The sequence below is a fragment of the Benincasa hispida genome, chromosome 5, assembly GCF_027475165.1.
Source record: "Benincasa hispida cultivar pf3 chromosome 5, pf3_genome.v1.1, whole genome shotgun sequence".
In the NCBI taxonomy this organism is placed as follows: domain Eukaryota; kingdom Viridiplantae; phylum Streptophyta; class Magnoliopsida; order Cucurbitales; family Cucurbitaceae; genus Benincasa; species Benincasa hispida.
The window spans coordinates 35,103,778-35,118,431 of record NC_143482.1 but is presented as its reverse complement, the minus strand read 5'-3'; positions in this window follow the sequence as shown (position 1 = coordinate 35,118,431).

Genomic DNA, 14,654 nt, shown 5'->3' with positions numbered 1-14,654 from the left:
TCCGTGTTTATTTCATATACTGTTTTTTTTCCTTGCTTATCATTGTCTGGTTGTTGGACATTTTGTATAAGTACTTTTCACTTAGTTTATTTCGGTATAAAAAAATTATCATACTTTAATTTGCTTGTATATACTGTCACAGCATTCTTTAAATTTTTTTTTCTTTTTTTATATACTTCTTAATATGTGGCTTTAACCATGTAAGTTAGAACTGTGAAATTTGAAGATTTAGAAAATCAATTCACTTTCATAAGCTAAATTGATTTTCCAAAAGTTTGATGCATAATAATTAATTGTAGATTTGAAGATTTAGAACTGTGGAATTTGAAGATCTAGAAAACCAATTCACTCTCATAAACTAATTATATCGATTTTTCAAAAAGTTTGAAGCGTAATAATTAATCGTAGATTTGAAGATTTAGAAAACCAATTCACTCTCATAAACTAAATTGATTTTCAAAAAGTTTGAAGCATAATAATTATCGTAGAATTGAAGATTTAGAACTGTGAAAGTTGAAAATTTAGAAAACCAATTCAAATTCACTAGTGAACCATCTTGATTTGTGACGTATATATTAACCTAACTAATCTACTAATAAAATAGTTCAATAAAATGTTAGTATATATACATTTTGAGGATATTTCACGTAATATATAAGTCCAAATTTTTCTTCATCAAATAAATCCAAATGATTTTATCCAACGTCACAAATCAACTAATAGAAATCAAATTTGGAAAATGATTGTGATAACTTGTAGAAAATAAATAGAGCCTTGACGCCTATGAAGAAGATGGTCGGAGAATTTGAGATTTTTCTGAGAGCTTCCATTTCCAAACTTCACCCCAATTTCTCATCGAAGTTTTATCGAAGCAAGAGTCTAAGATGGCCTTCTCCATTTTACTCAACTATCTTATCACCGGTAACCTTGACACTCATCTGTTGGAAGCAAGAAATTGCTAACAACTGTCTTTTCTCCTTCACTTCTTTACTGCTATTTGTTGTTGTATTACATTTTGATTTAAGAGCTGATTTATTTTGTAAACAACAACTCTACGTCTATTTGTTTATCACCATGTCTACTTTCATCATCTTCTCTATCTTTACCTTTGCTTTTTCTTTCATCATGAGTAACTAATCTTCGTAGGGTAAGGGGGAAGATTAATGCTATGAACTAAGTTGAACCTTTAAAGATTAAGCTTGTTTGCTTAGTGTATGACTATTTAAATGCTTGCCTATGATCATTTATTGAGTCAAGTAGCTATGACTAACTGCCCGAGAGGGTAAGTAGTTGTGGATCTCACTAAGCAAAGTAAGAAGTGTTTCTAGAGATAGAAATAACCTTACGCTCAATGCAACATCACTCATGCGTCATAGAAATATAACAAGTTTGGTTGGTTGTCAAGAGGTGTGCGATGAATGGATGTTGCGAGTCAGGATTACTCTTAAAGTTAAACTTAGGGATGCAGCATTAATCTCCCCCAAACCTTACCTTCTCCATACATTTTTCACACGTTAAAGCTGTTGTTAATCTCAAGTTCCTCATAACCAATCTCGAAGTATTCTCTGCTTGTTTAGATTCTTTCATCGCATTGCTTAGTTAATCACATGATATTTGACTCCCTTTAAATTATTTCAGTCTTTGTCACATTCACACACTCTCCAAATAGTTCTAGCACAAATATCTGAGTTCGACCTTGGATCACACCGAGAAACTTGTAGTTTTTTTATACTTGACAAACTATAAGAAAACTTGTGACAAGTGCATGATTAACTGCAACTAGACACACAATCAATTCAACGCAAAGACACTTTAGTGTATTTTATGTTAATCACATTTAGCAGTTCAACAGAATGCTTTTGTTTAAAAGAAATGTTTGGAATGAAAGATCCAAAATTAAACCCTGGGCCATATTTCAGGATTATCAATAATATATGTATACTTTAGGGAAAAAAATCAATCTATATTTTGTTCAAACAAAAGATTGGTAGAATTATTGAATAAAAAATTTTCAAAACAAATATAGTCATCATATAAACATATTATTTTAGAGTTAAAAAACTACATCAGATACCCCTGACATATAAACTCAACTCTACACCCAAACACAGATATATGAACTACCGACAAAATAATGTTGCACCTCAAACACAGACATATGAACTTCATACATCATATCTCAACTTAGCACCTTAAACAGCCCTTAAGGTATAATACCACAATGAGGTCTTAGAAGTTCAAATTCTCTCAACTTCATATATTAATGATTATTTCGACCGTGATTCAATCACATAAAAAAATATTAAAGTGAAAAAAAAATAATTGGAAATATATAGAAAATTTTCACAATAGTGAAGCACGAGCTAGAAATGAGAGCAAGAGAACGAGAGTAAAAAATGAAATTTTTTACCATTGAAGATTACTTGAATCGTGATTTGAACACATAAAACGAAGTTAAAAGTGAGAAAATAGAATATTCAAGATTTTGGAAATATGTACAATTTTTTCACGATAGCGAAGCACGAGCTTGAAACAAGAGCTAGAATCGAGAACGAGAGCTTAGTACATTAACACAACATGTCAATAAAGTACTTTTATATTAGATGATGGTGCAAACAAAAAATTTATGAACAACTCCAGGTTCAAAATGTCGGGTCCGATATCAATCGAGTTTTAGAAATTGGGTCATCCTTACAATTTTCTCATAGAAGAAGTATATGTAAACAAAATTTTCAAAAACAGAAGGGTAAGCCTATTACTTACCATTTATTCATTCTATGTATATATAAAAGGCAATGGCATGTTTGACCATTTAACACAAAATAATAACAATAATCTAGTAAAACCATTCAATAACTGAGATTTATCAATATCTAATAGGTCTATCAATGTGATAGATCTATCATTGGCTACGGTCTATTAGTGATAAGTGTCTATCATTAATTGTTTACATGTTTGTTTGGTAGTATATTTACTGTATAACATATTAATAGAATATAAAATGATATATAAAACCTATTTTATTTCGTTTTGTATTAGGTGTGATTACTTGCATGTCATTTTTTTTAGGTTTGTTATGGATATACAGTATCAATCAAATAACATAAAATATATCAAGAATGTTTTTTTTTTTCTATTAATGATTGTTTACCTACTCAATCGTATCAATAAATAAAATGTATATTAGTAATATTTGGATTTATTATCTATCAATAATATTTACTGTCGATTGAAATAGAAAAACGTATATAAGTAATAAAATTCACTTAGTTTCTACTATGTTGGGTGTGAAATTAAGATGATTCGTTATTTAGTACACGAAAGCTCCACATGTAGTTTTGATATTCACATAAACAATAAGTAAAGTACCAAACAACTTAATAAACAAATAATACATAGAGATTAGTAACCCAGATCGATGATACACTTATGTCTGGCAGGCAGGGTGCCTGGGAAAGATAAATTCACTAATATGAAATTTAAACGTTTATAATGTTATACATATCTGTAAAGTCATGACAATTACAGTGACACATGTAGAGCCTAATTATGGGAATATTAGTGATGAGTCACTTAGGTTCCCCCAAGTGAAAGACACCTTCTTGTCAATACTTTATCTTTCTATGTCAAATGAAAACCATTATACTTGATAAAACTTAAATTTCTCCTCAGTCCGAGGACTTCTTCTCTGTTCAAGATGCCTTAGGATCCCCCTCAGGAAGCGAACTCCTTCTCAATCAATAATACCTTAGACTCTCCCTAAGGACAAATAACTCTTAACAAGATTGCTTCACTTAATACAAGAACAATGAAATAACTGTTGGGGTTAATGCCCTAAAGTCTCGTGTCCTGTAGTTTGTAAACAATTCGTACGAACGCTTGTGATGTATAATATATGATATTTTACTTCACTTCTTGATTTTGCTCAGTTGAATGTTTTATTTGCTTTACCACAATCCAATAAACCTAAAATCCCTGGTTATCTGAATGTAAATTAAGCATGTATGTGGTGACATACAAGTGGATCATGTTTTAAGTGATAACCAAAATGGTTTGTAGTATATAGATATAGGAGGGAAACCTTATCCTGGTAACACTACGGATGTGGCCCGCTTTGTGGAATGGTCACAAGTGTTGTGACTTGTCACAGATGGTCTGATCCTGATCATTCGTGAAGGGAACATGCGAGCAGGGCATCCTATACAAAGAGTTTGTATAAAACCTGACCACGAAGTGTTAACATCTCATTATATAACACTATTCATGACAGAAACTTCACTTCACTAAGATGACTATAGGTAACATGACACGAATTCTGAGTGAGTTGGGAACTCCTGCCATTGAGGGCGGTCCTTTGATCTGCATGGGTGCGAGTGGCTAGGTCGCCGACTCAAGCCTACCACTTTGGGGATTCGTCTTATTTGGGAGCTAGGAACTCAGCTACACAAGATGGAATTCACTCCTTCCCCAAAGTAGAGGTAAGTAGATAGATAGCTCCCTTAAGGGCTGATTCCAGGGCTTGAACGATGTAGCGCCACACACCTTCTCTTGGCCCGAGAGATGTTCACACATAGTTGGAGTATGTTATATTGTTCATTAGAGGGATCAGTGGTACTTAAGGAGTGAGATGTAACTATAGGGACAAAATGGTAAATTAGTCCAGCTCTACTTACGAGCATCTGTGAAGGGTCATCGTACTCATGATTGGTTATATCCGATAGACACAGAAATATATATATGGTAAGAAGAGTTCAGCTGATTGGACTTTAGTGGAATGCCTGGCAGTTAACGATGGTGGATCTCGTGGCTAAAGAGTTTAGTCAGCTATTGACGTACCATTGGAGCTTCGAGTCATAGGTCCATAAGGTCCCCTTGGTAGCTTGGATAAAGTTGATAATCATTTTTTGGGTCAGTTTGAAATGTTCAAATTGACAAGAGGGTGTTCGATTATATATGATATAACTGAACTGGTTAATTATATATGATATAATTGACTAAATGTATAAAATATATTATTTTGGAGGAAATTGGATATAAATATGATTTATATCAAGTAGAGGAGAAAATACTATAGTAGATATATGATATTAAACTATAGGTTAAGAATATAATATGATTATATTCATTATTTAATTAATTAGGCAGTTATGAGATAATTGGCCGAGTTTTTCTCCAGAATCGTGCGAAAGTAGGAAGATAGAATTAAGTTCTTATAACTGAAGAATAAAATGAAAATTGTTTTCATTTTTGAAACACGAAAAAAAACGCAAGAAAATCGCTCACGGTGTGAATCTATACGATCGCTTAGCGTTGAGAGCCTGTGCGGTAGCACCCATCGTCTTAAACGATCACACACTCACCACTAAACGATCGCCCGCGATTTCTAAACGATCGCTTACCTTTTCTAAACGATCACTTAGTGCGCCGAGCAGACTTAAACGATCGCACGATCGTGTACCTTTTTCTAAACGACAAGCACCCGTCTATATGATAGTCTTCTACTATCTCCTACTTGCTTGTTCATACTACACGATCGTCTTTTCCTCCTTCCCTCTACCAATTCCATCAAAGTTCACCCTTTGGATTCTCACTCTGAGAATACCGAAGGCTTCGAGTGGTGGTGTCATCCCCGGTTGCTATTGGTTCGTGCGCTACTGATCGTGTAGATGATTGTGGTACTAGTAGGCGACTGTTTGCTGGACAATAAGGAGCGCAGAGAAGTTCGCTTCTACTAGATTGAGTTTGATTGAAGAAAGTCTTCAATTGGTACGTTTCTCTAAGTTTTTTGTATATTATTTGTTAAAGAATGCCTGTAATTAGTGTTACAATGCATATCTATTTGTTAGAATGTATGTGTGGTAATTCTGTCACAATGAAATCAAAAAGATCTATTTCTGCTCATGGATACTCTTGTTTAAAAGTTCCTTCAATAACTTGTCACAATTAACACTCCAACTTCTTGTTTCATAACTACTGGAATTACAGAGAGCTTCGGTAAAGACAATGAAAGTGCAATTCTCCTCAAATCTCAATAAGCAAGCGACAACCCTAGCATGCCCAAAAACTTGCTCTTAAATAACCACAACAAAATAAGGAAAATACTCCTAATTATTATTGACAAACTATAAACAAGGAAAACATCCCAAAATAAAATAGAGCAGAATAATTTAGATAAGAAAATAAAATATTTTGTAGAGTTAGCATTTTGTGCAACATCCTATGGAACATATTTTGAGACATCACCGAAAAAGTCCAATAACCTTAAATAAATATTTAGAGAATTTGAAATGTCTAGTCGTTTGCACTTATTTTTCATTAGTTTTATTATTGGTATTAGGGTTGGCAACGGGTCCGGGGCCAGGGCAGGGGAGGGTTTTTCGCCCCCGTCCCCGATGGGGGATTTTATCCCCATCCTCGTCATTTCAAGGCGGGATGGGGACAGAGATTTCCCGTAGGGGAAACGGGTCCCCGTGGGGACCCATTCCCCGTTTTCCCTTTTATTTCCCTATAGGGACTTTCTTTTTAAAAAAATATTTGTAAAATTATCTTTGGTTTGGGCTTGGATACTTTAGTTGGGTTTAGATTTGGCTAAATTAAAAACTAAGCTAAATGTAAAAAATTAAATACCCAATATATAGAGAGAGAGAAAAAAAATTATTTAAAAATCTAATTATGTATATAGAAAAAATATTTAAAAACCTAATCGGGATGGGGGCGGGGGCAGGGACGGGTGGGGATACCCTCCCCATCCCTGTCCCGTCCCCGGTTTGACCTCATCCACAGTCAAATTGGGGATTCTCCACCCTGATCGGGACAGGTCCCCACAGGAAATTTTGCCATCCTTAATTGGTATACCTTATTGTTGGGGTTGATACCCTAAATCTCGTAGGGTCCTATAGTTTGTAAGCCTCGTATGAACAAACTCTTATGTGATTAATATTATATGATATTTTTATTCACTTTATCTGTAAAATATGTGATATTTTAGTTGTATTAATCATAAACCAATAAATAACATCCAATATTATCGTTGTAACTTAAACATGTATGTAGAGACATACATGTGGATCATGTTTAAGTGATAACCTAAATGATCTGTAGTAGATAAGGCTGGGTACCTTATCCTGGTAACACTACGAGTATGGCCCGCTTTGTAGGTGTTACAAATGTTGTAAAGTGCTACAAATGATCTAATCCTAATCATTCATGTATTAGAATACGAGTGGGATATTCTATACAAAGAAGTTTGTATAAGACCGGACCACGAAATGTTTAATCTTATTATATAACATTATTCATAATAGAGACTTTCATTTCAACAGAATGACCATAGGTAACATGACCTTAATCCTGAGTGAATTGTGAACTTCTATCTATGTGGAATGTCCTTTGATTTGTATAGGTGAGAGTGGCTAGATCGCCAACTCAACAAGCCTGCCATTTTGGGGATTCGTTTAATTGGGGAGCCGAACAGCTACACAAGATGAAATTCACTCCTTTCTTGAAGCAGGGATAAGTAGATAAACTGCTCCCTTAAGGGCTGATTCTAGGTCTTTAACAATGTGGCACCACACCCTCTCCTAGCCTGAGAGGGGTTTTGTCATAGTAGGACTATAATCTATTGTTCATTAGATGGATCAATGGTACTTAAGAAGTTAGATGTAACTACAGGGGCAAAATGGTAATTTGGCCCAGTTGTACTTACGAGCAATTTGTGAAGGGTCATAATATTGTTAATTAGTTATATCCAATGGACACAGAAATATATCTATAGTGCAAATAGTATATGTGTCGGTCATTAGTGGAATGCCCGACAGTTAACAGATAGTGGATAATGTAATTAAAGAGTTTAATTAATTATTCATGTACCGTTGGAGCTTCAAGCTACAGATCCATAAGGTCCCCTTAGTAGCTCAAGAAGATTTAGTTGAGAATCAGTTTTTGGGTTAATTTGAATTGTTTAAATTAATAAGAGAGAATTTAATTATATATGATATAATTAAATAGATTAAATTATATATGATATAATTGTCATAATGTATTTGATACATTATTGTTTAATTGGCGGAAATAAATATTTGATTAAGATTCAAATATATTTTTTATGAATGTGATTCATAGTTATTAAATTTAATATAAATATGATTTATATTAAATGTCATAAAATAGAGAAAATGAACTGTAGTTTATATTGTATATGATGTAATATTAAAGTTATAGATTATGTGTTATATTTTATATAACATATAGTTTAATATAAATAAAATATAATAAGTTGGTTATCATATTTATTTATATTAAATTTATTATTTTGGATAATTAATTCCTAATTTCTCTCTAACCACCTTAGTGGGTGGTTAATTAAGTAGTTTTATGGCTACTAGAATAAATGAAAATTTGTTTTCTTTTCTTCCATACAAGACAATACATGTTTGAGAACTACAAGATTGAAGGCCATTTTACTATACGATAGAGAAAAGAGCAGAAACATTCTGTATCTTCTTCAATCTTCTTCCTCCTTCAAACTCAAAACTCACCCTCCTAACCAAAATAGTCAGAGTCCACAACTCCTGGACTCTCACCCTAAGCATACCGAAGGTTCCTGGTGGTTGTGTCTCATGTTGGTTCGAGATTTCTAGAAGAGGATCTTCAAGCTTGTTGTTGTTTTTGAGTTCGTGACAGTTTGAGGGTTTTACACGAAGAAACGTTTTTCAAAGGTATAATCTCTTGAACTCTTTTTCTTTACAAAAGCATGTTGTAATTTACTATTGAATGCATATGTTGAATGTTCATTGTAAATTTGTTTTTCAATCAAAATGAAATTTGGACGATTCGCTTTCGTTCAAGGATGTCTTTAAAACGAGTTCCTTCACTTATTGGTGACATTTAACTTTTATTGTCAATTTGTGATGGTTAATATGATTATTTGTTATTAATTAATTTTTGTATCGCTTATATTTATATATAGAGAGAAATTCTTATAAATAGAAAGATTCTAAAAATATTTACACTCTACACTAAAAAGTTCCAAAAGTGCTTTGTACTTTTGAAATTTTTTACTATAAAATTTAAATATTTTTAAATATTTTTTATATTTAAAAGATAATTATATCAATGATGTTTGACTCTCTTTCTTTATTTTTCCACAGTTATTTAGCCCATTTGATATATCATATCAATATACTAAAGTAGTAAATTAATGATAATTTAATATCAATAATAGATAATTATAAACTACTAATAGCAACATATCACTAATATACATATTATTGATTAACGTAAACATGGTCTATCAATAATAAATATGAAAATAGTTCTATAAATTATTAACATAAACAATAGTCTATCAAGCACGTAAAAATGGTTGTTAATAAACGTAGAAGTAGTTTATCAATTATTAGAATAAAAAATTATCATTAATGAACATATTAATGGTGTGTTGGACTCTCAACAATAGACATGAGTTTTTTTATAAAAAAATATATATATATACATAAAATTGACAATTAGTAATAGTAATAGATAAAATTGGTTATAAGTGATTAAGTTCTATTACTAATAGACAATATATATTTTAAAAAAAAAAATAGCAACTTTATCAGTGTGATAGAAGTTTATCACTTGTAGATTATAAAAGTGGCCTATATGTGATAACCTAAAAATGTCATATTTATAAATTATTTATTTATGTGATATGTTTGAAAATATAGAAACCGATATTTGTACCGATATAATTAACCTACAATTATCCTATATATAATGCGTAGATAGAATAAATGGACTTCAATTATACATCACACATTTAATTTCAATCTCTTTTTTGTATATGGTCTATCTAGTTGCGCAATTTTGAAACTATTTGAAGCATGGAATCGTCAATTCAAAATGTCAAATCATAAATTATTTCTTGAGACAATTTCAAATCAAACAATCAATGTCTTTGAGTTTGCAAGCATATCTTATAAGTCGAGAAGAAGAGATAATATAAAGTTGTAAATGATAGGATAATTCATATCGTATTATCTATATTTGAAGCTTAATGAGAGACATGGCCATGTGACTTTACTGTCCCTTTTTTTCTACTTCTATGCTGAAAAATATGTGTAAAATTTTCATTTATGCTACATGTACAAATAATTATAAACGCTAATTATTTGAAATGGTAAAATTTTATTGAAAATATTTTCAATTATAACAAAATGTTATTGTTTGTCAGTAATAGACTCCGATAAATTTCTATCATTGAGCGATAGGCTGTGAAGACTTCTATCATTGAGCGATAGATTGAAGATAATGACATTTTACTATATTTATAAATAAATTACTTTATTTTTCTTTATTTGATGTATAAGGACTTATAATGGTATTACATGAATGTTATTATGCATATTTTTTATGTCTTAACTTTTACTCTTCCACAATTATTCTTGAATGTGATGTGATATGATATGTGAAGTAATTTGGAAAAGGAGTGGTTTGATATATATTATAATTTAAGCTTTGTTTTATAATGATTTCATTTGTAGCTTTATGTTTTTTTAGAAATTATGCTTGTTTTGTCAAATATTTTTACCATCATCTTCACCTCTCTCCTAAAGAAACGATAGATTCTTAGCCAAATTTAAAAAACAAAAACTAGTTTTCTATCAATCACAATCTTTAGTTTTTAAAACTTGATTTGAATTTAAACATGTGTAAGAAAATAAGAAAAAAGATTATGTGTAGTATTTAATATTTATGTATAAACTTAATTTTCAAGAGTTAAAAGGATTAATTATAAAAGGATATTTGTATTACATAGTAGATAAGAGAAAAAATCTAAAAATATATTATATCGCTAAAATATTTGTAAATATGGATAAATTGACTAGTCAATCTTTGATTTTTTTTTTAATGTTCAATTTCGTCCTCCCTTATCTATCTTATTGTACACCTTTTTTTAGTATTTTTATTTTCTTTCTCTTTTTCGATTTTTGCTTCTTCCCTCCATTTTTTTTATTTTTTTCATTTTATTTTTTTCTCAGTTTTTGCTTCTTCTCCTTTTTTTTTATTCTTTCCTTTATCCGATTTTTGTTTCTTTCCTTTATTTTTTTATTTTATTTCATTTTCTTCTTTTTCCCTTTCTTTTTCTTTCCTTTATTTTTTATTTTCTTTCATTTCTTTCTTTTTTCCTTTTTTTTCTTTTTTAATTTTCTTTTCTTTCTTCGGATTTTGCTTATTTCTTTTTTTTTCTTTCTTTAGCTCTTGCCTATTCCCTTTTTTATTTTTATTTTCTTACATTTCTCTGATTTTTGCTTCTTCCCTTACTTTTTCTTTTTTTTTTTTAGTTTTCTTTCATTTGTCCGGTTTTTGTTTTTTTTTCTATTTAATTTTCTTTCCTTTTTTCAGTTTTTTCTTCCTCTCTTTCTCTTATTTTTAAAATTTTTCTTTCCTTTATTTGAATTTTTTCTTCTTCCCCCTTTTTTTTCACAAGAATTATGAGATTGAATTCCATAAGCAAGACTTGAAAGTACTCAATTCATAAGTGACTTAACACCAACAAGTCAATCATCAAGTTTGATTATTATAACAAATAATAAATATAAATAGGAAATAAAAGTCTATCAGTGATAGCCACTAATATTTTCTCTCATTTATAGCTTAACCTTTGATTATATTTTCGCAATTAATAGCCACTTATAGAAATCTATCATTAATAGCCAACTTAGTGAATTTAATTAATAAAGTTGAATCTCGAACTAAAATGTAAGTGGAATGCCTAAAAGTTATCACTAATAGCATGTTTATCAGTGATAGAAGCTATCATCGAAAAGAAAAGAGACTTATAAATGTTTGGAAAGGACAAGAAATGGGCAAAAAGTTGTTCAGTGGCTATGATTGATAGAAGCTACTACTGATAGCATGTTACTAGTGATAAAAGCTAATACTAATAGCATGTTATCGATGATAGAAGCTATCCGATAGCACGTCATCGGTGATAGAAGCTACCACTGATAGCATGTTATCGGTGATAGAGAACTATCACTGATAGCATGATATCAGTGAGATCATTGATAACATCTTATTAGTGATGTTATCAGTGAAAGAAGTCATCACTAATAACCACAATATGAGTGATGTTAGTGATATCGGTGATAAAACTTAGGTGATATCTATATATCGAGTTTTTTTTAAAGGTGATAACCAGTTATAGAAGTCTATCATTGATAGTTTTAAGTGTTAATATTTTAAGGTTGATTCTAATTAATGAAAGTCTATCAGTGATAACAAATGATAGCTGCTATCAGTGATAGCCATGATAAAAGATTATTAGTGATAACTACTATGGTAATCAAAGTTGTTGGTCTTCTTTCAAAGTTGATCACTATTTATAAATCTATCATTGATAACCACTGATTCCAATTGATTCCAATTGATGAAAATGAATCAATAATAGCTACTAATAATTGATAGCAAATTAAAAGCTAATATTTCAAGATTGTATTAATATTTCTCAAATTGAAAGCTATCGTTGATAGCAAATATCATCGATAGCATTTTATAGAAGCTATCAGCGATAGCAGCTGATAGCAGCTATCGGTGGTTATCACTGATAGCTGCTATCAGTGATAGCTTTTAATTTGAGAAAATCGAGAAGAAGCGAACAAAATGGTGGCTAGGCATGGATTGTTTAGTCTTTTACCATTTTTTGATCTATATATGCAATTATTTTATCCTTGTACTACATATTCTATTATTTTGGGCTTGAATTCTATTTATGCAACTAGCCCTTTAATCAATCTTATTAGTATATTTCGTATATTGGTTATAATATCTGTAATATTTAAAACAATGTTTTAATGTATATTTAAAAATAACCGTGAATCTAAACTATGGTATATGTGAGATAATAACACAAAATTAAAAATTAAAAAAAAAAAAAAAAAAAAAAAAAAAAAAAACTCAAAATAAATAATGAACTATAACTGACAAACTCAAATAAGTCAGACCATCTTACAAAAATTGCATTAAAATGATATACATATCAGACATCGGGAAAATATATTACAAGTACATAAGTGATACCTAACTAGAAGTGTTTATATAACAGAATACGTGGGATATATATCAAAGAAACAATAGAACATATTACATGAAAACAAATAATACTCAAAACAAACAACGGAAAATATCATATAATATCAAAAATCAACAAGTTGCCTAATACGTGAAATGGAAAATAAAATCATATTAAATGCATTTTCTCTCTCTAATTAAAAATAAAAAAAATTATATTAAATGCATTTTCCCTTTAATTAAAAATGTAAAAAAAATTATATTAAATGCATTTTCTCTCCCAATTGAAAATGAGAAAAGTAATATTATATGCATTTTCTCTCTTCATAATAAATGTATTTTCTCTCTCTATCATTAAAAGAGTTTCATAAATTGAAAAATATATATAAAATCGGATATAAATAAATGAAAAAAAAGGTAAATTTGTCGAAAATTAATTAACACTAATAGCCTTCTTTGAAAAATTCAAATTTAAATATATTTATGAAATATATGGTTGAAAGATGGTTTTTTATGTAAGAATTTCTATTTAATATTCTAATTCGAAAAATGTTTAAACATGTTAGATTTTGTAAAAATGGCTCAATGTGTTTTTACCAGAATCTTTAACTTTGGCTTGGACAAAAATACCCTTAGTGTAGCTATTCATGGTTATTGGCCGATTGATCTTTCCATCGTTCGTTACCTTTCTCCCTGGATACAGTCCTTCGATAGCCTTCTGGTTCAACACTTTAGGTATTAGCACTATAACTTTCAACTTAAATGGTTTCATTTTCAATCAATCTGTAGTTGATAGTCAAGATCATGTAATTAGACACGGATTGATATTATTAAACGTGCTAATCTTGGTATGGAAGTTATGTATGAACAAAATGCTCACAACTTCTATTTAGACCACAACTTTCGATTAGTGTATACAAGTTCGGAAAAGTAAATGAGCAATTACCAATTTCTTGAGTATTTTTTTAAATACAAGTAACCCATGATGATAGGTCTCGTTTCAGTAGGAATTTTTTTAAAAAATTAAATGGCTTTTATGCCATCACTGGCTAAATAATAGATAATGGGTAGGGTTGGCAATGGGGTGGGGCATGGGTGGGGATGCACTCTCCGTCTCCGTCCTTGTGGGGATTTATAATCCTCGTCCCTGTCCCATTCCTCGTTCTAGGGAGTCGAGATTGGGGTCGGGGAATCTCCGTTCAAAGATCGGGTCCCCGTAGGGAAAAATGTCCCGTTTATACTTTTATATATATATATATATATTAAAAAAATATTCGAGACAAGGTCGGGGAAGGGGACGAGGTGGGATACCGTTCTCATCCTCGCCTTATCCCCAGTCGGGGATCCACTTTTTATCCTCAATTTGACCTCATTCCCGATCAAACAGGATCGAGGCGGAGTCCCAATCCCGCGGAGATTTCCAACTTCAATAATGGGTTTCTTCATAAATTGGCCAAAATATTCCAAGATTCCAATTTAATAGTAAAAACCAATAATAATCAACTGTAATAAGGATATTTTGGAAAGCTCAAAAATAGGAAAAATGATGAAAACCGATGAATGAAAAATAAAGTATTTGAAATATTTTTGAAAATATA